Below are 22,393 nucleotides of genomic sequence, written 5' to 3'. Positions count from 1 at the left end.
ATCTATCTATCTATCTATCTATCTGTCTATCTATCTATCTATCTATCTATCTATCTATCTATCTATCTATCTATCTATCTATCGTTCTACCTCTCATTCTGTCATTTTATCTTTCTATCTGGCTCTTAGGTAACCTGTTTCTGGTAAGCGTGTATAGTGTCGCCGTTTATATATTCCCGCCCGCCCAGCGTGTTTGTGAGGAGCTGCCCTGTCCGCGCGCGCTGTGGCTCTGCTCGTTCTGCACTGGCTGCTGTCAGCACGCAGAGTCTGAACGGCGAGGCGTAACACTGATACTCCACAAAACCGTGTGTTGATACGCTACACATGAAACTATCGCTTTGGATATCGGACTGTCCTAAAAGCCCAGATGACAAGCCTTAACCCGGAGCGAAACGGTATGTGTTTGTTGATCTATCGAGTGTTTTACCGCGCATGAATACTTGCCCTGTACATTTAAGTAGAAGTTACGCGTGGTTGTCAAGTAAAATGTCTTCGTGACTTAAAGGGAAGGGCTGAAGTTCAAATAGACTTTATTATCGAAGTTGGGCGTTGAGATAAGTCACGGTCGGTTGTTTTTGAGACGATATGAGACCGTGTTTTGAGTTTCAGACTTGTGGAGTGATTTACCGCATCGCCTGTGTATTAAACTCACGCTCGCAGTAAACTGACTGACTGCTGTACACGCCTGCTTTTATTTGCACTCAACAGACACATTCAATTACGATTGTTTGTAGGTTCGCTTTTGTACTTTGTGATGTCTGTCACTTTCACTTGAGTAACATGTTAATAATTTACCAGAATGACAGAATTTGTAGCTTCCTTGTTACATTTCTTAGAGTTACAAGATCTAGAACTGTAAGATGAATGTGTAGCATTCGTTTCCCCCCTCAAGCTACATAAATTGAATGCAAGTTATGAACAGTTTCATAGTTTGCTTTTGCTGGAAGGGATAAGCATTTGTTTTTGCTTTCTGACTGTTCAACTAAATGCTTAGTTTGGCTGAGGTGCTGTTAACTCATTCTTGAGCAGCAGGAATTGGCACAGCACTTATATCCTGTGCATCTTGGAAAGATCAGATCTCTGTCATGCTGTCTTTATAAATATCCCGGTGGGGTCTCTCTGCTGTGGGTGTAATTGGGCATCCCGCCTGTACTAAATGCATGCCTGTCCTGCTCGAGTGCAACCTTGAGCTGTGCTCTGTTCTTTGTCACTAGCCTGATAACTTGACAGATACTGAGACGGCTGGGCAGTCTCGGGATCGTTTCCTCTCTAATTAGCCCAAAATAGCTCTGGATCACAGCTATGCGCTCCCTTGCATTAATCACTTCCTAAGTGCCGGAATTGAACGTTCTGGGTCAATCGCAGCCTGTTGTCCTAACACAATAATTTTTCCTCCTTCACAAGACTTAAGAGTTATTCAGCGGCACAATATGCAGAAAATACGCTTCCTAACTGGTGTCCCGAGAGTGAAGTCATTTGGCACCTGATTTGATTCCTCACCATACATCCAGCCGCTCTGGGACTGCATGGGTCTGGTTGGCTGCCAACGAGCCACAGCAGAGTGCATTGGTGAGGTTTTGGTCAGCTGTGGTTTTCGGCTCTTCCCATTGTATCCCGTCCCCACTGCTCGCTATTGACCAAAGCTCATTAAACTCCACATGAAGGCCAGAGCTGAACCACTGACCCCTACAATGATGCTTTTTTGGGCACCTCCTACATTATATGTGTGTGGTCCTGCACAGAAGTCTGTCCTTAGTCCCACAAGGCTTGTATATAGACAAATATAATTTGAAGTGGCACATCATAGATAACAATTGATCACATGGGATTTGATTGTAAATATATACTGGTCAAAAGTTTTAAATTGAGGTTTTTTTTATGTTTTGAAAAGGTGCTCACCAAAGCTGCATTTATTTGATAAAAAATACGGTGAAGAATATTTTTAGAGTTTAGAAGAACTGTTTTAACCTATTTAATATTTTAAAATGTTATTTATTCCTGAGAATTTATTTATTTATTTATTTCAAACTGTTTTAGTAGAATATACTACAGGAAATTTAGTCTGTTTCAGAAACCATGACTATGTATGGTGACAAATGATGTTTAAATCATCGTTCGAAGGTTTTGAAATGGACCCAGTCAGTGATCTTTTGCAGTACATGCTGGGCAAGCATGCAGAATTGCACTTACTCACGAAGGCTTTTACGTAGCAATTTTTGAGGCATGCAATTATCTTGCTTGCATAGTCAATCTGCTTCCTCTCATTTTTGTTTTTAGTAAAGCAATGCAAACCTCGTAACTTTTTAGTAATATTCACTGGGCCGTACAGTCTATTTCTGGGTTTTACTACTTGCGTTTATGCAAGGTTTTAAGTAGAGGGAGGTCAAGACTGCTAGATCTGTGAAGGTCTTTTTGGATGTAAACCGCTTTGGTCACATAGTGCCTCGGACGTAAACTGTCACAGATCTGCTATATGCTTGCATGCTGTAGGTATAAATGGTTGTCCCATCATGTAAGACAGGAAGTGACAGCTGGACCTAAGTGACTTTCATGGCCACACATGGACAAGATCCTCAGGACGAGCAGACAGCACTGACCATCCCACGAGCCCCTCAAACTTCCAGCAGGGCCATAGTCTGTTTCCTCTTACCACATAAGGAGAGTACCAAAAATTCAACAGGGGCGAAATATTTGGTGTTAATTGCATGTATGTTTTTGATGGTTTTCCCCCGATAATATTTAGATGCATTGTTTGAGTTATTTTTCCATTGTTAACAGGTGACATTGCTCATATTGCTCATTCATTATTTTTTCCAACCACTATCATAAACCACTGCATACCCGCTCCATTATGAGCATGACATCTGTAATGACATGTTAGGATTACAACACCGCTTGTGTTTATAAACCAAAATGGCTTGTTAAGCACAGCATGTTTGCGTCAGTGAAAGACACCGTGTCAGGTTTGTCTCTTCTGTGAGCTTCTCTCAGCATAAACCCCTCATTGCCTGTGCATTATATGCTAATTAAATTGGATCACCTCTGGATGGTTTATGTCGATAATGGCCGCAATTTCAAGTGCAGCATTAAGAAAACCCTCAGGCAACTTGTCAAGTCTCCATCAAGACTCTTCATTTGCTCTCTTCATCTGTTTACTTCCATTCAGAGCGCTAGTATTTCCGTGCCACAGCCATTAGAGACTGTATTCAGAAAACGAGCGTTCCTCCAGGGGACGGCTTCCCAAAAAAAGCTCCCGATTCTGAATATAGTTCAATTTAGATGCAAAAAAGCTCTAGCTGTGTGAGGCCCTGCTCCTTTTGCTGTTATTTCCATACAGCACAGACAAAACACTGCTGTGTGTGCCCTGAATAAAACTAGCGGCTCACGACTCGAGTGTGTGTGCAGCATATACTCGCTGCTATTGGAGATCTGAAGCTTGCAGAATAAGATGTGACAGCTTTCTGGTGATGCCTGGTGGAATTGTGGGGTTATGATCAAATCTTTCGGAAACCATAACAACTGATCTTAGCAAGGCTCAAACATTATTGCAGATTCTGTTGAGATCTGGCCATTTGTTGTGTGGAATCTAGGTAGAGCGTGGCAGACGGGGATTTGGGAATGAATTCCCTGGTGTAAAGGGAGTTTCTCAGGGTCAAGGTCCTTTTCCCACAGTTCTTTATAGACTTGTGTCTTTTCACAGATGCATGTGGTGCCAATGTAGAAGAGAGAAAAATGCTGTTTAAGTTTGTGTACTGGTTGGTCAGAGGGCAGAGTGTTTAGATTGGAGTTTTTCCATCATTCCGACTTCTGCAAGGGAGGCTGAAAGGCCTGCTTGAGAAAATGCACAGTTCGGTGTGATCGTCAATGAATCATGTACACACATTGTTTGATAGTACCAGTGATAGTAACCGCATAATACAGAAGTAAACAAAACATTTTACACAAGTCCATTTAGTGTTTTTTTTTTTGGCGACAGCGGCGGCCTGCACTCTTGAAATCGCATTAGCCAAGTCTCAAGCTGTGTTACGACAATATGATCTATTAATTATTTATGGCCTTTTTATTTAGGATGCACTCACTTACGTTTTTTTGGCACATGCACATTCCTTAGCTGCTTTTGCAGGATGTGGAAACTCCCGCTCATAACTCATATTGGGCCTTATCTATTCAATCTGATGTGGTTTGGAAAGTGTGAGTGCAGAGTTTCACTGTAAGCATTCGGATTGCATGGCAGGTGAGGGAAAAATCTGAAAACTGCTCCCTGCAACTTATTTAAAACTCAGGCATTGCCATAGTAACTGCTTATCTGTTCTAACCCAGCGAACATCTATAAGTGGAGAGCGGTTTTCCTGTGATTCACATGATCCTTTTGAGGTAATGCAGGATGCTCAAGAGGCGTGAGGAACCTGAAATGCGAAAGCGCATGCCGCAGGTTTACGTGCAGCTAATGAGGAGGTGAGTCTGTCATACTGAGAGGAGGCTTTCATGAACTGTAATACGGTAGATATAATCTGAGCTGGTGAATGATGCACATCTATTTGGTGCTGCAGAATTTTATGACTAATGACAGTTTGTCTAGATTACTAGTTAGCTTGATTACTGTTATGTACAAATCAGTACAAGGCTAAGCTCCTGTCTCTTGGGAATATTTTGGCTGGTTTAGTAAGTTGCTGACATATCTAATTATTTTAGCTCTGCTGCAAAACCAAGCCATCATGGGCGCACACCTGACGTGAAGCCTGTGCCAAAAGTAGGCCTCCTAAAATAACTTGACCAAATTTTAAGGCAGCATTGCATGTATTCTTCATGAAGAAGTCGTAGAGGCAAGCGGAGTACAAAATAAATCTAAGGCTGCATCTGAAATCGCTTACTTCTCTACTATAGAGTAGGTGAAAAACAGTATGTGAAAAGAGTAGCATGTCCGATTTCTCAATATTCATAAAAGAGTAAAGCAACGTACCTGATGCTGGCAGGTCACATGAATTACGACAAATGTAGTACATCCAGATTACATTTATACAACGCACATTTATACTATAGAACATACTTTTTTTTTAATGGTTGTGAAGTACTTAACTGTTTAACCTCCTGAGACCCAGCTATGGAGTTTTTGCCTCTGTAGTGGACATTATATTTTAGTGAATTTCTCTGAGACCTCACATGTCACAGTTTTATGTCTGGATGTCCTGTACAGAGCACATTCAGGGCTTTCCAGAGATACCAAATGATTGGATGTTTCACCATGACCACTCTCTCTCCTTGGTTTTTAAAAATGGCTGACATTAGTGATACAATTGTACATCCTTATGGAAATATGATAATATTTTGTAATTATAATTTAAATCTGATTAATTTTCTAATTGTTTGTCATAAATCAACATCTCAGGAAAATGTTATGGGGTTTCAAATCAAAATGTGACTTCCTGTTATGAAACAGGACATCATTTCATACATGTCCACTGTAGAGGACACCAGGACTAAAAGCATGTTTATTATACATTTTGGGAGACAAAATAATTGAATAGGAAAACAAATTATATATCAATATTCTTATGAAATATTAGATATTATTATGAAAATCTGGCCAATTACTACTCCCATTATTACAATTCTTTTTTCAACATGCTGTCCCAACAGCACTTTAATATGCAAATTAGATAGTGTATAGACAACATTGTGCTTAATGGGAAAAAACAGTTTATGGAATTTTTACACACATATTGCATAAAGCAAAATGGCATATCAAATCATATTGTTATATATTTTATAACATAGTTGAGAACCATCCTTAAACAAAGTTAGTTATAAAAAAATCCTGAAACCTAAAAATTGATTGGTGATTTAAAAAAATTCCCATTGCTTTTATCTTTTCATGTCTACTCTTGTCATTTTATTTTTTTAGAAAAACTGAGTCCTGGTGTCCTCTACAGAGGACATAGCATAACTTATGAATAAAATATAATTTTTCAAAAATGTTATTTTAGCATTTTTTTCTTATGCTCTAAACAAAGTAATGACATGGGAAAAATACAAAATTCACAAAGCTTTTTATTTCTGGTTCTCAGGAGGTTAAAAGGGGACTTCTCAAAGAGTATGAAATTTTGGACCAGCCATTTGTAGTGTTGTCTGAAACCATAGTGGACATTGTCGAGTAAACTAAAATTAATAATTAATTATAAGTCTCAAAAGAATACTTGCATACAGAATGAATGAATTCCTGCATCTCAGCAGAAGATAGCATCCGCAGGCCTTCTGCCACACTTAGTGTTTGAATGCACTCACTCTTTTCTATTCACTTTTTTCAAGTGTATTATGTTAGTGGAGTAATGTAGGGAGGAATGAAGATTATAAGGAGAGATATCTGATACAGCCTAAGATGGCAGAATAGCAAATTAACATTCTAATAAACAAATTGTTTTACCCAATATTTGTGTGTTCTGTGAGTTTATGCTTATGACATCACACTGATTACAGAAATCATGCTTTGTGACTGACAGGTTGGTAATTAGCTTATGTTTATACAGAAATTTCAAACAGAATAAACATAATGGATGACATAATGGAATCAGTATTCTCTTATCTTGTCTCTTGTGATGGTACAGGTTTACTCGATCGTCAGTCAGACAGTGGAGATCATTGTTTTGTCAGTGTAGTTTCAGAGCTGAGTTATCCCTTATGCTGCGATCAAGATGCTCAGTGAGGTAATTGAATAGGAAAACAAATTATATATCAATATTCTTATGAAATATTAGATATTATTATGAAAATCTGGCCAATTACTACTCCCATTATTACACTTCTTTTTTCAACATGCTGTCCCAACAGCACTTTAATATGCAAATTAGATAGTGTATAGACAACATTGTGCTTAATGGGAAAAAACAGTTTATGGAATTTTTACACACATATTGCATAAAGCAAAATGGCATATCAAATCATATTGTTATATATTTTATAACATAGTTGAGAACCATCCTTAAACAAAGTTAGTTATAAAAAAATCCTGAAACCTAAAAATTGATTGGTGATTTAAAAAAATTCCCATTGCTTTTATCTTTTCATGTCTACTCTTGTCATTTTATTTTTTTAGAAAAACTGAGTCCTGGTGTCCTCTACAGAGGACATAGCATAACTTATGAATAAAATATAATTTTTCAAAAATGTTATTTTAGCATTTTTTTCTTATGCTCTAAACAAAGTAATGACATGGGAAAAATACAAAATTCACAAAGCTTTTTATTTCTGGTTCTCAGGAGGTTAAAAGGGGACTTCTCAAAGAGTATGAAATTTTGGACCAGCCATTTGGAATAAAATATAATTTTTCAAAAATGTTATTTTAGCATTTTTTTCTTATGCTCTAAACAAAGTAATGACATGGGAAAAATACAAAATTCACAAAGCTTTTTATTTCTGGTTCTCAGGAGGTTAAAAGGGGACTTCTCAAAGAGTATGAAATTTTGGACCAGCCATTTGTAGTGTTGTCTGAAACCATAGTGGACATTGTCGAGTAAACTAAAATTAATAATTAATTATAAGTCTCAAAAGAATACTTGCATACAGAATGAATGAATTCCTGCATCTCAGCAGAAGATAGCATCCGCAGGCCTTCTGCCACACTTAGTGTTTGAATGCACTCACTCTTTTCTATTCACTTTTTTCAAGTGTATTATGTTAGTGGAGTAATGTAGGGAGGAATGAAGATTATAAGGAGAGATATCTGATACAGCCTAAGATGGCAGAATAGCAAATTAACATTCTAATAAACAAATTGTTTTACCCAATATTTGTGTGTTCTGTGAGTTTATGCTTATGACATCACACTGATTACAGAAATCATGCTTTGTGACTGACAGGTTGGTAATTAGCTTATGTTTATACAGAAATTTCAAACAGAATAAACATAATGGATGACATAATGGAATCAGTATTCTCTTATCTTGTCTCTTGTGATGGTACAGGTTTACTCGATCGTCAGTCAGACAGTGGAGATCATTGTTTTGTCAGTGTAGTTTCAGAGCTGAGTTATCCCTTATGCTGCGATCAAGATGCTCAGTGAGGTGGGTGGTAGTGTCCACAAGGCCATGCCACTAACTCAAGTTTGATGCAAGTGACAAAACTGTTCTTTAAAACTCAGAAATGTGTATTCCTTTCATTGACTTCCACAGTAATCTAATCCTCAGCCTGGTTTCGTTCTAAAACAATACCAAACTAGGGCTTGTGGTGTGTTTACAGGGTTCCCAGCGACAGGTCTTTCTCATAAAGGCTACATTATGCACATTTCTGGAGCGGAGCCCATTGCCTGAGCTCCTTCACGCTCACAGTGGGACGTGTTTCCTCGGGGCAGCTCTGGTGTCATTGCACAGGCCTGTAGCATGTGGAATGCAGCAGGATGAGTAAATGTCCATGTGCCGAGCGGCCAATCACTGTCCACTGCTCTAACACTGCGCTCTTTTGTGTGCTGTACTCGGGCATGGAGGCAAAGACATCCTTCCAGTGCCAGGAGCGCTGCCAAGAGTTCCACAGGAAAATTAGAAAGGAAGAAGTGCAAAACTGAGAGAGAACGAGAACAAAGCGTGTGGCTTTAGTTACATGCCTCTCTTATTGCTCAACTTGAATGGCAGAGAACTTTGTAGTTTTTTATTTATAAAGCCATGTTAAATGTTTTATGGAAGGCGTTGCCTATAACAGTGGGAATCATTCTCCTCTGGCACAATCCTGTTGTGTTTAAATTGGGATTTTTGAACGTTACATTGATTATGAGAACTGATAGAATGGCAGTAAATGTTTCTTTTTTTTATGTTATGGAAAAAGCTGCACTAGGGTAAGTCCATGTGAACAGCAAGCATGTGGAATAGTAATACCAGAGGTTTGCCGCCCCATTTCCTTGTTTATTTTCTTTCTGAGCGTCACCACCAGTGAAGAACACAATGACCGGTGGATACTAAGCTATTTAGCACATGCAAGAGGTTGCAGGGTTATTCTAGTTAACTGAAACTAAAGCCATTACAAATTGAACTTGAAATAAAATAAACATTAACTTAACCCTTAAATGCATACCTCGGGTCTTTAGTGACCCGGGACATCATTCTCTACCCTCTCCCTCATTCATTTTTTAAAGTTAGACATCAACTTTCTTAGTATTCCTCAATCTATTCATTATAAACAATATAACAAGAAAAAAAATAGTAAAATATAAAAGTGCCTGTTTTCTGATAATTATTTTTGTAAAAAGTGTATAGGGTCGCTACAGACCAGAGGTATGTAAATTTGTAAGTATATCTGATGACTCAATTTGTGCAATGCATCTTTTTTCCTCAAGGTGGCACTGTTTGATACACAATGATGACGTGATGTTTCACTCATAATTACCGCAGGCATAAAACGAAGGAATATCATCAGCAAAAATTGAACTGGTTTGAATGACTTTACTGCAGAGCAATTACTATAGGCAATGACATATAAATACCACTGCCATTTGATGCTGGATGTGGTGAATAAGCTGCCAGTGATCAAAATATTGAATATGAAGTCATTGAAAAACGATAGTTCTGAGAATATGTTTGAGATCGTGAATGTGAGGCAGATGCTGAATGTACTGTGGAAGTACGCTCTGACGATGACAGCGATGATCTGCTCAAATTGAACATGTTTAAGTTTCAAAAGGAAACGAAATATGCTTTATTTTATTCTTACGTAATTGTTCTTAAAATATCAAGATCATTTTTTTGCTATTGCAGCAGTTAAGAGGTCCAGCAGTTAAGATCTGCGTGCTGGATATATAGGTCCGGGTCGCTAAAGACCCGAATATGTAATAATGATTGGCAAAACATTCATGCATTTAAGGGTTAAATAAAATAAAATATTACAAAATAAAACTTTTTATTATTTCAGCTAGGTGCCAAGATAACATTTCTTGTTTTCATTTAGTTTAACTAAAGCCTTCTACATACTGCACGATTTTAGCAATCCTATAAGATCATTGCATATCACACTGATATCTAATGAACTTGGGTACGACATGCATGTAGACTGTACGATGATACACCTATTGACTCTACAACGCATGCTACTAAAGAAGAATAAATGTCATTAGCATGCGCTAGTGGTAAACAAAAAGAGCATGATGAATCATACTTTGGCAGCTGGAGTTTTTATGTGCGCAAAAAAAAAGTGGAAGCGGCGAAAGAGGAAGGGATAAGAGCTTAAGGTAATCAGTTTTATGTTTTAGCACCATGTCGTTTTGGCCCTTGAGCAAACTCCAAAAAGGACAATTTTGCAATATAAAAATAGTCAATGTGACTCATTCTGTTATGTGTCTGATGCTGCAATACCTAATGGGCTTATTTCAATTCAGACATCTAAATATGCAGAGTTTGTTATGAATTCACACCCAGTCTTTAAACTGAATGCTACAGTCGGTCCTCATGTGGTTCCTCCCTGTAAGAGCTTAAGGTAATCAGTTTTATGTTTTAGCACCATGTCGTGTTGATTTCATGTCACATTTTTATTGGCTGGTCGGTAAACGTGGGTCGTAGCAGCAAACACACTGTGTGATGATCATGCTGAATTTCTGACACTGTCAGAAAACTATTGTAGGCTATCTTTGGTCGCAACACTGTGACAACGGCCATCTTTGAACCTCTCTCACTGTACGACATAGAACCACCGATTAGGAGCCACAATCACAGAAATTGCCGCGATTGTTTCACGATGCCAATCTTTCGTCTGGGACAGCCAAAAATCGTGCAGTGTTAAAACATAAATTGAAATAAAAAAGAATAAAAACAATATAGACATAAAAAACCACCCAAAATTACTAAAATTAAAATGGAAAATATATAAAAGATATTAAAACATTAATAAAAACTACAATAGAATCTCAATGATACTAAAATAACACTAGGGGGTTTGTTTGCTGCTTCTGTAGAGTATGACCTCCTTCTATCATCTCGTTGGCCGCAATACTTTAGCTCATGCTTGGACTGGAAGGAAACAAAACCTGATGGGATTCCTAAATCATTTGTTGTTTTGTCTGTCCATCCCCATACAGCCTCATTGGTTTGTCAGGAAAACAGTGAAGACATGTGAAAGTGTTGTTGTTTAGAGCCTTCTAGCAGCTGTGGAACGGACAGGGGTCGCCCCACCTTATCATGTCAATGGGAAAGTGCTCTCCATGCATTCGTTTGCTCTTTCTTCACCCTAATGGCTCCGCTGCTCTGTGGGGGGAACAGAAATCATAAATCAGATCTGTCCCTAGGGGAAAGTGAGAGGACTGAAAACAAGCATGAAAACTTTCATCACGTTCCATAAATGTGGGTCATGGCGGCTGCTGGTGTTGTTTATGAACGCTACCTCCCTTAGACACTGATGGGCCTGATACCGGGATGGCTTTTAGTCAGTTGTGGTTTATTGATTGCTGGATAAGAGTGGATGTTAGCTCTCAGACTGAGGCCGTGCTGAGGTGGTCCGTGGGCATCGAGATGGAGCTCAGGGTTGCTGTTATCTGTTCTGCCTTGCAGGCTGGTACGCACAATTCCAGTGCATGTACAACCAGTAATGACACCCCTGTGGACCATAGAAGAGCCACATAGACAGATGGGTGAAACGAGGAAAATAATACGCCTTTGTAGCCTAGCTCTAACATTTCAGTCTTGGAAGCTGGAATGTTATGGGAAAGTAATAATCAGGTTAAACATTACAAATGTCATTACTGTTGGAATTATAAATGTTAATTTGGCTGTTGATTTCTAGATTTGTGTATTTTGCTTATTTAGATTTAAATTTAGGATGAAAGACTGTATGCTGAAGGTCTCATGGATAGTTTATCAGATGAATATCTGGCTTTATATGGAAGACAAGTTCACATTTTTGCCCAAAACAGCTATTTATAAAAAATAATTGGGGGTCAGCTGTACCCAGAGGACTGCTGTTGAATGTTGATGTGTTTTTCTGTGAAAGTTAATGCTTCAGACATTATTGGTTATTGTTTATGTAAAAAGGACTAACAGTAATACTAATAAAAAATACTAATAGTTCAGATTTTTCTGCGTTCGCTCAAACTGATTTTCTAATATCAAAATGTGGACAGTGACTGGTGAGTCTTAGTGAATGAGATTTCCACTTGTAAAGTTCTGCCCACTACTGAAGCTATTTATTCTTCTAGGAATACTAAAATAATGAATAATTCTAAACAAACACCATCATTTTGACAGGTAACAACTCGAAAAAATATAATTTACATGTAGCGCATCAATTCTACATATGTTGATTTGCAAATTTTTGTGTTTTGTTTATTTAGATGCATATGATTTAAAATTTAGGATGAAAGACTTTATGCTGAAGGCCACTTTCTCAGATGAATATCTAGCTTTATATGGAAGAGAAGTTTACATTTTTGCCCAAAACAGCTATTTATAAAAGTCATCGGGGATCAGCTATACCCAGAGGACTGCTGTCGAATGCTGATGCGTTTCCTGTGAAAGTCAATGCTATGTTTTCTTGAAATGTAAATGCAAAATGCAACCTCATTACTGTGAGACTAGTAGGCAGAATGCTGACGTTTGTTTGCCTGCAGGCAATAAACTTTGAGCTCAGGCTTATTTTTTGGAAAGATCTTAATGATTGTTCCTTGGAAAACGCCCTGATAGTGGGTGGGGTCCCGAGTAAGGAACACACTTACATAGTTGCAACATGTCGATATGACTGTAATATCACTGCTTGGCTGCTAATGAGGGGAAAGTACAATGCTAAACATGCCTGTTTTCATATATAAGGTCATGTTTATGATACCTTGCTTGTGCTATCAAAGCCTATAGGGCTTTTGTGCAAATGACTATGTGCATTATTTAAAAGACCTTGGGGCTACATGTGGCCAAACCTGATTAGTATTTAGCTGATTGTGTTCTTATTTTCACCCTATTTATTCTGGTGCATTGCTAAAACACAATGACACACTTCCTTCAGGCTGCGTTTAAGTAGTTTCCATGGCTACAAACGCTCTTGCAGCTGGATGGGCAAAATGAGCAGAGAGCATAGACATTAGTGTACTCCCAAACACCCCTCCTTCACTCTTTCTCCGCTCTCTCCCTAAAGGTCTTGTTTTGGCACTGTAGGGAGGGATTTTTGGGAGTTGAATGCTACAGTCGGTCCTCATGTGGTTCCTCCCTGGGTTGGTCACCAATGGCTGTAAATTGTAATTGTTTTGTAACCATATTTTTTCAGGATGTTAAAGGAGCTTTCTTGTAAGAGCTTGTGACGAAGAGTGTAAAAGGGATTGGGCCTTGTGATTCTTTTGTTCATTATTGAACATGGCAGTTGATTGAGTCTCAAACTGTTGAGATGACCTGTTTGAGAGTCAAGCTTGTCATGGACAAAAAAAATAAATAATCTGCATTGCTTTTCTCTGATGTTTTGACAAGTTTTTTTGCAAGTGTTATTGTTAGCTATTCTATCACATGTATCTGCCAAACTAGGTCCTATCACACAGAGTTTAAAATTGGAAAGGGTTATATTTGCATCTTTACCTTGAGGTCAGGTCAACACTGAGCTCATCTGAAGGTTTCCAAAAATACAGACCTGAAATAGGCCCAACCGCTCTGAGGTTACAAGTTTAGTAGCTGCTCAGATAGATTGTTTATCAGAAACGTTTAGTAAACGTTTATGTGAATATTATGAAAACTGTTAAGGAGTATGGGTTATATTTCACCCACAGATCAAATAAATTATATATTGTTTAAAGAAGATTAAGCCTATTTTCAGAAGTTAGGTGTAGAAATCGGTTTCACTCAGAAACTGTCACTGTTTGTAAATTTCACAAGAACAAAGAAACAACACATAACAAATTGAATTAATCATGGAATTCTGAAGTACAAAGACTGAAATAGTATTTTCTTGCAAATTGTGCTCTAATAGTCTTTCAATAATCAGTTTACTTCAAAATATTTTTTTACAGTGTAGTGTTGATATTTTATGATATTTTAGCACATTTAAACCCACCTAATTCTCATTTCTGTAATGTGAAATAAACCTGAAATTATTCATAATTCATCGTCATTTATTTTTTTACTATACATATAATACATATACATATATTTACTCAGATTTAAATAAACAGTGTATTACAGTTTCCCCACCCCGACACATTACAGTAATGAGAATTAGTGTAATGATGAACTTAATGCCACAATGCAAAAATATCTTTTTTTTAGTTGATTTTATTTTGCTAACAGTGTGGGGATAGATGTAAGTCTGGTCAGTCTGTTAAAAGAAATAAACAAACCAAAGGGCTAAAAGCCAAGAAAAATAATCCTTCAAACTTCTGGGATTTACGCCACTGACAAGAAGAAAATATATCATGGGTTTGCACCTACTCAATCATGATTTTTTTCCCCCTCTTTGTGGCACTGAGTCAGGGGCCGAGCTGTGCTCTTTATGGTTTTGCATACGTTTATGCATCGAAACTTACTCGCACTGAAACATACTAAGTTTGGGAAGTCAGTATACGCAAACAGCTAAATATATCAACGTGGCATAAGCAAGCGCTCATATGTCACTCTCTAGAGTTCTGGGTATGGAGTTCTTCCAAACGCCATTGATTACTTCTTTTTAGCCTGTTTTTGTAAACCCATCCACCCAGTCTGGGTGCGCAGAAAGAATGAATCAGCAATTGTGATTTCATTTGACGTGTGTCTTAATGATGTGATGAATCATTTTGTGAAGTGATTTATTCTTCAATGCTACAGTGAAGCTCTGTAATGACGGAAACGGTCATGGCAGAACCACAGTTTGAACTAATGCAACATTGCTCGACGTTTACGACTCCTCGGCCAATAGCATCTAAAATTGCTTTTTAATTACATGCCTGTTCGAAGTCGCGTTATTTGCTGAGTAAGAAAGGCTGGTGAATTGAAAGAACAGATTTAAAGGGAACGCCAACACAGGACTGGGTCTAAACCATTTTTCCATAATGTTAGAAACGTTTTGGTTTAAAGTAGGCCACTAGTCTAGTGAGTACATTGCAAACTGGTTCCAGTGATTCACTTAATGCAATCGAGTGGTAAGTGTTCTGCTATTTCATGGTGTCATGTAACACTGCATTGTGGGTTGAATTAGTCATTTTCAAGGGAAAAGCAATGTTCACACAGTCTTAAGTGTACCATTTGATTAGTTTTCTATAAAAGGAGCGGACAGACAGTGGAGGGGAAAGTGGTGCACAGTACGTCTGTCTTTCATTTAAACAAAAAGCCTTTTTTCTTTTGTGAAAATGTCAATGTTCGGTTAAATATAAACCGTACCTGTTGAACTGAATCAGTTTTTTCCTCTTTATTCCACAGGTAGGAAATAGGAATACGAATTCTCTCTGGACTGCGAGAGCTGCGTTGTGCTAGAGCTGGACTCAAAATAAACAGGTAATGAATGGAAGGAGCAGGTAGCTAAAACTACACCGTGTGATTGTTGACAGATGGTGCTTGTTTGTTTTTCTGCCTAATGTAACTCAAAAGTATGCAGTACTTTTACTTTGAGTTCTGCAAACGTAATGCCTGGAAAAAGTGTAGCTATTACCTCTGCACCACTGAGCCCCAAAGGCACCATACCAACCACCTGTGTGTCTGCTCGGACCGAGTAATCGTGTTTTTTTCCCCCCCTTGTTTTAAAAGTTGGTGAGTGTAACATTTCTGACAAGGGGCCTTTTACATGCCATTGAGTGAATGAAAACATGGCAGTAAAGACCCAGCCTATAGCTCTCACTCCATGAAGCGTCAGATGAAAAAAATATACTCTCCAAAGACGTAGAATCACAGCCATAACCTGTAAATCAAGGCGGCTTTGTAGAAACCTCTGCGTAGTCCACTTCAGTGTAGACCATTGCTCAGAAACGCACATGAGTCACACTTATTGCGGCAGTAAAACAACCTCACAATCTGGCCTCAGTCTCACGGGACATTCTTAAGGAGTGAGGTAAGACCGACCCAGGAAACCTCCCAGCATTTTATTCTTTGGATTATTTCTCTTTATGGGAAAATACTGTCACCACTCCCTCTTAGTGTTGTTCCCTTTAAAAGAAAAGAGCCAGACAAAGCACTGGATCAAATTTAGACTAATGTATCTGCACACAATCCCTGAACAGATTGATAGAGAGAGACAGAGTTGGATAGATATCTATAGATAGAGATCGATTGGAATAAATATATATAGAGACAGAAATAGATATCTATAGATGGTTATAGATAGCAATAGATATCTATATATATAGATGAGAGAGGGGTGGATATCTAGACAGATAGATAGTGATGGATAGATTGACTCTCCCTAAAGGTCTTGTTTTGGCACTGTAGGGAGGGATTTTTGGGAGTTTTATGCTGCATTTAAGAGTAGAGGAAGTTTGATTGCACAGATGTTGCACCCCAGCACAGGTGTGGCCTAACTGGAGCGCTCTGGAGGAGCTGAATTGAAGAGATAAACAGATAAAAACACATCTACGGGCATAGGGAGCGATTGAGAGCCAGGTAGAGATGTTGGGTTACTGAGAAGATCTAAGATGGGAGATTCCCAGGTGAAGCTTTGGTCGGAAAGCCTTTGGTAAATACATCAAGAGTCTGACAGTCAGGTTCATTTGACAAGGTAAGGTATGTATGTATTCGCTCTACTTTTCATCTTACACCAAAGAATTGTCGTGAAACTACAGAGATGTTCTTTTGGCTGCAGTTAATAAGAAACACTTGAGGATGAGATTTGGATGTGAAGAGAGAAGAACAAAGTAACAACGGAGAGCCTGAATTCACTGTGGGTTGAAATGTGAAGCTTTAATAAGTAAAAAGATAAAGAAAAGATTTATGTGTGGAAGATTGACCTAGTGTATCCTTTTAGTAGACATTTTAAAATGAAAGTTTTGTCGTAATTTACCTTTATATTGTTCTAAGCCCATTATTTGTTATGTAAGATACAAATAGAGATATTTTAATATAAATTGTTCAAAGAATTTCTGAGTGCTGGATTTCTGTGATATTTCATACAATGAAGGCCTTATGTGACCATCAAGGATCCCACGATGATAGAAAACCTGACGAAAAAAGGGAGATTTGATTTTTTACATTGTTACATTTTTTGTTATTTTCTTTAGGCCTGGAAAGGACTTGGAGAAGAGTAAAATCGTAAAGTCATGTAAAATAAATGTTTGTAAACTACAAAATTTGATCATTTTTTTTATGTGTTTATTCAAAAGATTGGTGCCTCACATAAAAATTTAAATCAGCCAAGGCTAGCAATCTCTTTAAAAGTGAAAAATCCTTATCTAGTAATCACAAACGACTGGAAAGTTCATAGAAATATTCACTGTAACATCATTGATATTCACTGGTCAAAAGATTGGTAACTTTGGCCCTTGAGATATATATATATATATATATATATATATATATGACGTTTGATTATTTATATATTTAAAATGTGTGATTCAAAGTGGAAGTGTCTTTCCTCAATTTTTGCATGAGTCAGTTGACATGTGGAAGCTTCATTATATGGTAAACAAGTATTTATTAAGCAAAGGAATCCTTTTACTGGCTTCCTTATCTTGCAAAATCAGTCTGCTTTAACTGATTTATAAATACATGTTTGTAATGATTTATGTCGCACATAAATCATCTGCTCTTGTCTATGAAAGCATGTTTAAGAATTGTGACTTTATACCTCTATTGCAACTGTTTTCCTGTAATTATAACCTTTATATCTATCAAAAACGTTATTTTTTTGTTTTAAATTGTATCCCATAATTTTGAACTCCATTATGAACAGTGACTTTATATAATCATTGTGTATTTCCTGATCCAGCGAGTCTCAGTAAAAGACAGTGACTAGTATCAAATAATGTCAGAATGTGTCCCTTTGCAGGCTAAGAAATTACTTTACCAATTTAATGGCATGATTTTATTGCAATATGCAAATTATTTGTCATGAATCAAGGCTGACAGCCTTAACCACATGTGGAGTTGTGTTTGTCACACTGCTTTGAGCTTTCCTCTGATTGTCTAAATTGCAGGTTTGCAGCAGTGCTCGCTTTATTCGTTGAGTTAGAGTCACTTGTGGTGAAATATTGAGAACATGGATCATGTGAAAACAGTGCCAGCTGAAAGACCAAACGTTTTTTTTAATAAGAGCCTGCACTGTTATTTTATAGATGTCTCTGACTTGCAGCCATAGAGCCATTTCTTAGAAAAAAAATCCAGGTGTTTTCACTCAGACCTGTCTAGACCTCAGTCCATGTTGTTTAACAAATGTAAGTCCCGAGGTCTCTGCTTTGTGTGGCTGTGTAATATATTGCACAATCATGCATGATGGGAGTAAACCCAATGTAAGGATTACGTTTGTGAAGCTTGAGTGAAAACACAAGCATGTGGTTGGAGACTCTGACTATGTCTGTCATCTCTGACTGAGTCGAGTACGAGCAGCCTGCAGTGATGTGCCTGAGGCACGTCTCCATGCAGCCCCATGGGTTTTTGTGGGACAGCAATGTTAATATTTCTCCCTGAAACATAGTTGGCGGACTACATTGTTTTTGCATTTAATGGTTTTATGTAACCATTACTAAGGCCAATTAGCATCGTATTTGTTGCAGGGAAAACGACACATGACACAAGCCCCCATTCATTTTTATGATTATTTTGACTTTCCCCCCCATTATTGCATTCATCACATCTATTTTTAATTGATCGAGAGAATGCACATAACGGAGGTGTATGGGGTGATGGGGGCTGTCAGACGAATAAATCACAGTCTGCACAGAGCATGCACGTCATGCTCTGCCTCATTTCCCGTCTCCTTGAATCACTCCAAACACCAGAACAAATATACTGTATATAGTCCTCTGAGCGACTGCACTGCAGCTCCAGAAGCTCTCAGCCAGTATGTGTAGCCTGACCCGCTTCTCCAGCTTTGACCAACACTCACTATTTTTGAGTCTTACTCAGTGTTGGGAAATTACTAACTAAAAGTAACGACATTACAAACTTGACTATATTTTTAGTTGCATGACAAAATAGCTTTCAAAACAAAATAGCTTTTCCAGTAATAAACTTAGTTTCCAACAGGTAGCAATGAATCATCTTGTTAAAAATATTTTGTAAATTATTTTGTGCATAGAAATGTATTTGTTTGTATATTTGGCTTCATATTTAGTTAAATGCTGCTGTTCATGTATTTGACTGATGTTTTTGACATGGTTATGTATATCTTTTTTTTTGCATATATATGTATGCATGCATGCGTGTGTGTGTGTATATATATATATACATACACAGTGGGTACGGAAAGTATTCAGACCCCTTTAAATTTTTCACTCTTTGTTATATTGCAGCCATTTTTTAATAAATCTGCAAAAATGTCAACAATTCTGTGTTTTTCTGTCAATATGGGGTGCTGTGTGTACATTAATGAGGAAAAAAAATAACTTAAATGATTTTAGCAAATGGCTGCAATATAACAGAGTGAAAAATTTAAGGGGGTCTGAATACTTTCCGTACCCACTGTATATATATATATATATATATACACACTACTGCTCAAACGTTTGGGATCAGTAAGACTTGTAATGTTAGAAAGTCTCTTATGCTCATCAAGGCTGCATTTATTTTATCAAAAATACAGGAAAAAACGAATCTTGCTAAATGTTATTACAATATAAAATAATGTTTTCTATTTTAATATACTTTAATATACTAAAATTTAATTTATTTCTGTCATGCAAAGCTGAATTTCCATCAGCCATTACTCCATTATAGTGTCACATGATCCTTCAGAAATCATTCTATAATGCTGATTTATTATCAGAGCTGGAAACTGTTGTGCTGCTTAATATTTTTTTTGGAGCCTGTGATACTTTTTTCCAGGATTCTTTGATGAATAAAAAGTTAAAAAGAAGAGCATTTATTTAAAATAGAAATCTTTTCTAACGATATACAGTACCGTTCAAAAGTTTGGGGGTCAGTACATTTTTATTCTTTCTTTTTTCTTGAAAGAAATTAAAACTTTTATCCAGCAAGGGTGTGTTAAGTTGTTAAGAAGTGATAGCAAAGATTTATATTGTTAGAAAATATTAATATTTTGAATAAATGCTGTTCTTTTAAACTTTTTATTCATCAAAGAATCCTGAAAAAGTATCGCAGTTTCCCCCAAAAAATATTTGGCAGCACAACTGTTGACCGCATTGATAATTCTAATAATAAATCAGCATATTAGAATGATTTCTGAAGGATTATGTATTATTATATATATTATATGTATATAATAAAAAAAAATGTAATAGCTTGTAGTGTAGCTAACCACTATTTCTAAAGTCTTGACTTGTTTTTAAATTGTTGCATGCAAATTGCAGGATTACAAGTTTAAAGCTGAAGATACTCATTAATTAAAGCACCAGTCATGTGAAGATACTCCAACCATGCAGAACTGTAATGGCACTAATTGAAGGATTGCCAGTTCTTCATTTGACTTTGAGGTTTGAGAAGCGCCAATGCTTGGATTTACTGAAGGCAAACCACACTTCTCTGTTACAAAGTGCACTTTAAAAACGAGCTGTCTTCTCCAAGAGTGGCTTGTGACATTAGGGAAGTGGAGCCACCCTGTCTCTGTCAGACAGCTGAGGATGGATGTGTGAAGCCTGTGTGCTCTCTCCTGTATGGCATGACCTCGGCTCTCCAGACCTGATCTGAGGATCACATACATCAAGACAATACTAAGAATAGATTACAAACATTTTGCCGTTGATTAAGTAGTTTCATTAAGGGCGGAGTTGGTGGACTAAAATGGTCTGCCAGTGGTTAGTATTCTCTATTTTATCTGGTGGCTCATGTTATAAATTATTAGCCAAGACAATGATGTCAAGACTTAATGCTCAGTTCTATTTTGATGTATTCATTGCTATGGTTACACTGTCAAACGCATTTGAATGAATCACTTATTAACGTTGTGTTTAAACTTTGTTGGTTACGGCAAAACTTCTTGCAAGCGTGCAGAGCTCGAGCTAAACAAACTCTGGCATATCGAAGAGAATCTGACTTTAAACCATCTGATTGGCCATTGTGTTCAGGCACTCAACGAACATGTTTGTGATTGGCTACATTGCTCAATGCTCCAAAAACACGTTTTAAATAGAAACTTTTTTTAGATTTCTTTTTTGGCGTTTTATGCCTTTATTTTGGAAGGACTGTAAGTAGTAGGGGTGGGCGATATGTCAAAAATATCTTATCGATAATCGCCTTTAAAAATATCGCGATATCATAAACATAAACATACACCATGTTCAGTTTGGTCTTAATTATCGCCACAAAGTTTGGTTTGACTTTATTTAGTTTGGGCTTAAACTAACAGAAAACATTAGCTTTGCTGTTATTTTGGTGTTGCTAATAATTTCCACTCTGTTCTTATCAAATTTGTGTTTGAAATGAATTTCGTTTTGTGAGGAGAACTGTTGAGGAAAAATAATAGAACCCAATTTTAAGTTCATCATGGTGAAGTTGGACATTCTGGCGGTGATTGTAAGAATGATAAATGCATGTTGATGTCATATAATATTGTCTTGAATAAAATATGCCTATTTTCCGATGTTTCTCTTTCTTTTTGGCATTATCGCCTGCATAGACAGTCTTTTTTGGCCCGTTTTTAACGAAATAAAAATAACTGCTTTATTTATTTAGAAGCAGGGTAATTTAAATTTCATTTGTGTATTGTAATGTTTATAATTTTTATTTTATTAATAAAAATACAACGCCCACAAAATAATATTCAGTGTTGGGGTGCCGAATCTCCGAACGCGTGCATGTTGAGGGGTGAGCTGAGATATAGTACTATAATGTCTTAAGCCGTTTGCAACAACTTTATAGTTTTGTTGCAAATGAATGAAGAATTTATAGTGCTATATATAAGCTTAATTAAACATAATTATATTGTATACACGGTATAAAAAATCTGTAAAAATATTGCACTGAAATGTGCGCTGATAGTGCGTATTTTAATTATACCCGTCATGTTTGTGGTTTTTCATCATTATGCAGTCTGTTTAAATAAATATTCAGAAACTACTTTTTGTATTTTTTTGTATAACTTTTATTAAACTGCAGATCAAAATAGAATAGGCCTATACCCTAAATAAGGATACATTATATTGGAACGCATCTCGAAAATAATCGCATACAAGATACACGTTGCCATTACAGTAGTCGGCGCCGAAAAACTGAGGTTACAAAAGTGATTCAGTCAAGATCAGTGAGGGATTTTCTTTTCTTTTGTTCTTTGATTAACATGAATTAATGACTGGCGGCAGCGGCTGCTGTCAATGCACGGATCCAATACACCCTTGTTTTCTTTCTCAACTCTTTACGTTCACTTAAGACATGTGTGTGTG

General features: G+C 37.1%; 1 protein-coding gene across 1 annotated transcript in view; it reads left to right on the top strand.

The window, feature by feature from the left end:
* The first annotated feature begins 220 nt into the window (after positions 1 to 220).
* The window catches only part of LOC107584952 (serine/threonine-protein phosphatase 2A regulatory subunit B'' subunit alpha-like), a 65,238-nt gene continuing 43,065 nt past the window's right edge, over positions 221 to 22,393 (top strand). The window contains exons 1-2 of the mRNA XM_016271733.1: positions 221 to 395; positions 15,333 to 15,407. The gene's annotated coding sequence lies outside the window, so the exon portion shown is untranslated. The remainder of the gene's footprint in view (positions 396 to 15,332; positions 15,408 to 22,393) is intronic.

This window comes from Sinocyclocheilus grahami, unplaced genomic scaffold (genome assembly GCF_001515645.1).
Source record: "Sinocyclocheilus grahami isolate Dianchi unplaced genomic scaffold, SAMN03320097.WGS_v1.1 scaffold5.1, whole genome shotgun sequence".
Classification (NCBI taxonomy): Eukaryota; Metazoa; Chordata; class Actinopteri; order Cypriniformes; family Cyprinidae; genus Sinocyclocheilus; species Sinocyclocheilus grahami.
Note: the sequence above shows the minus strand (reverse complement) of the source record. Positions and strands in the feature narration are given on the sequence as shown.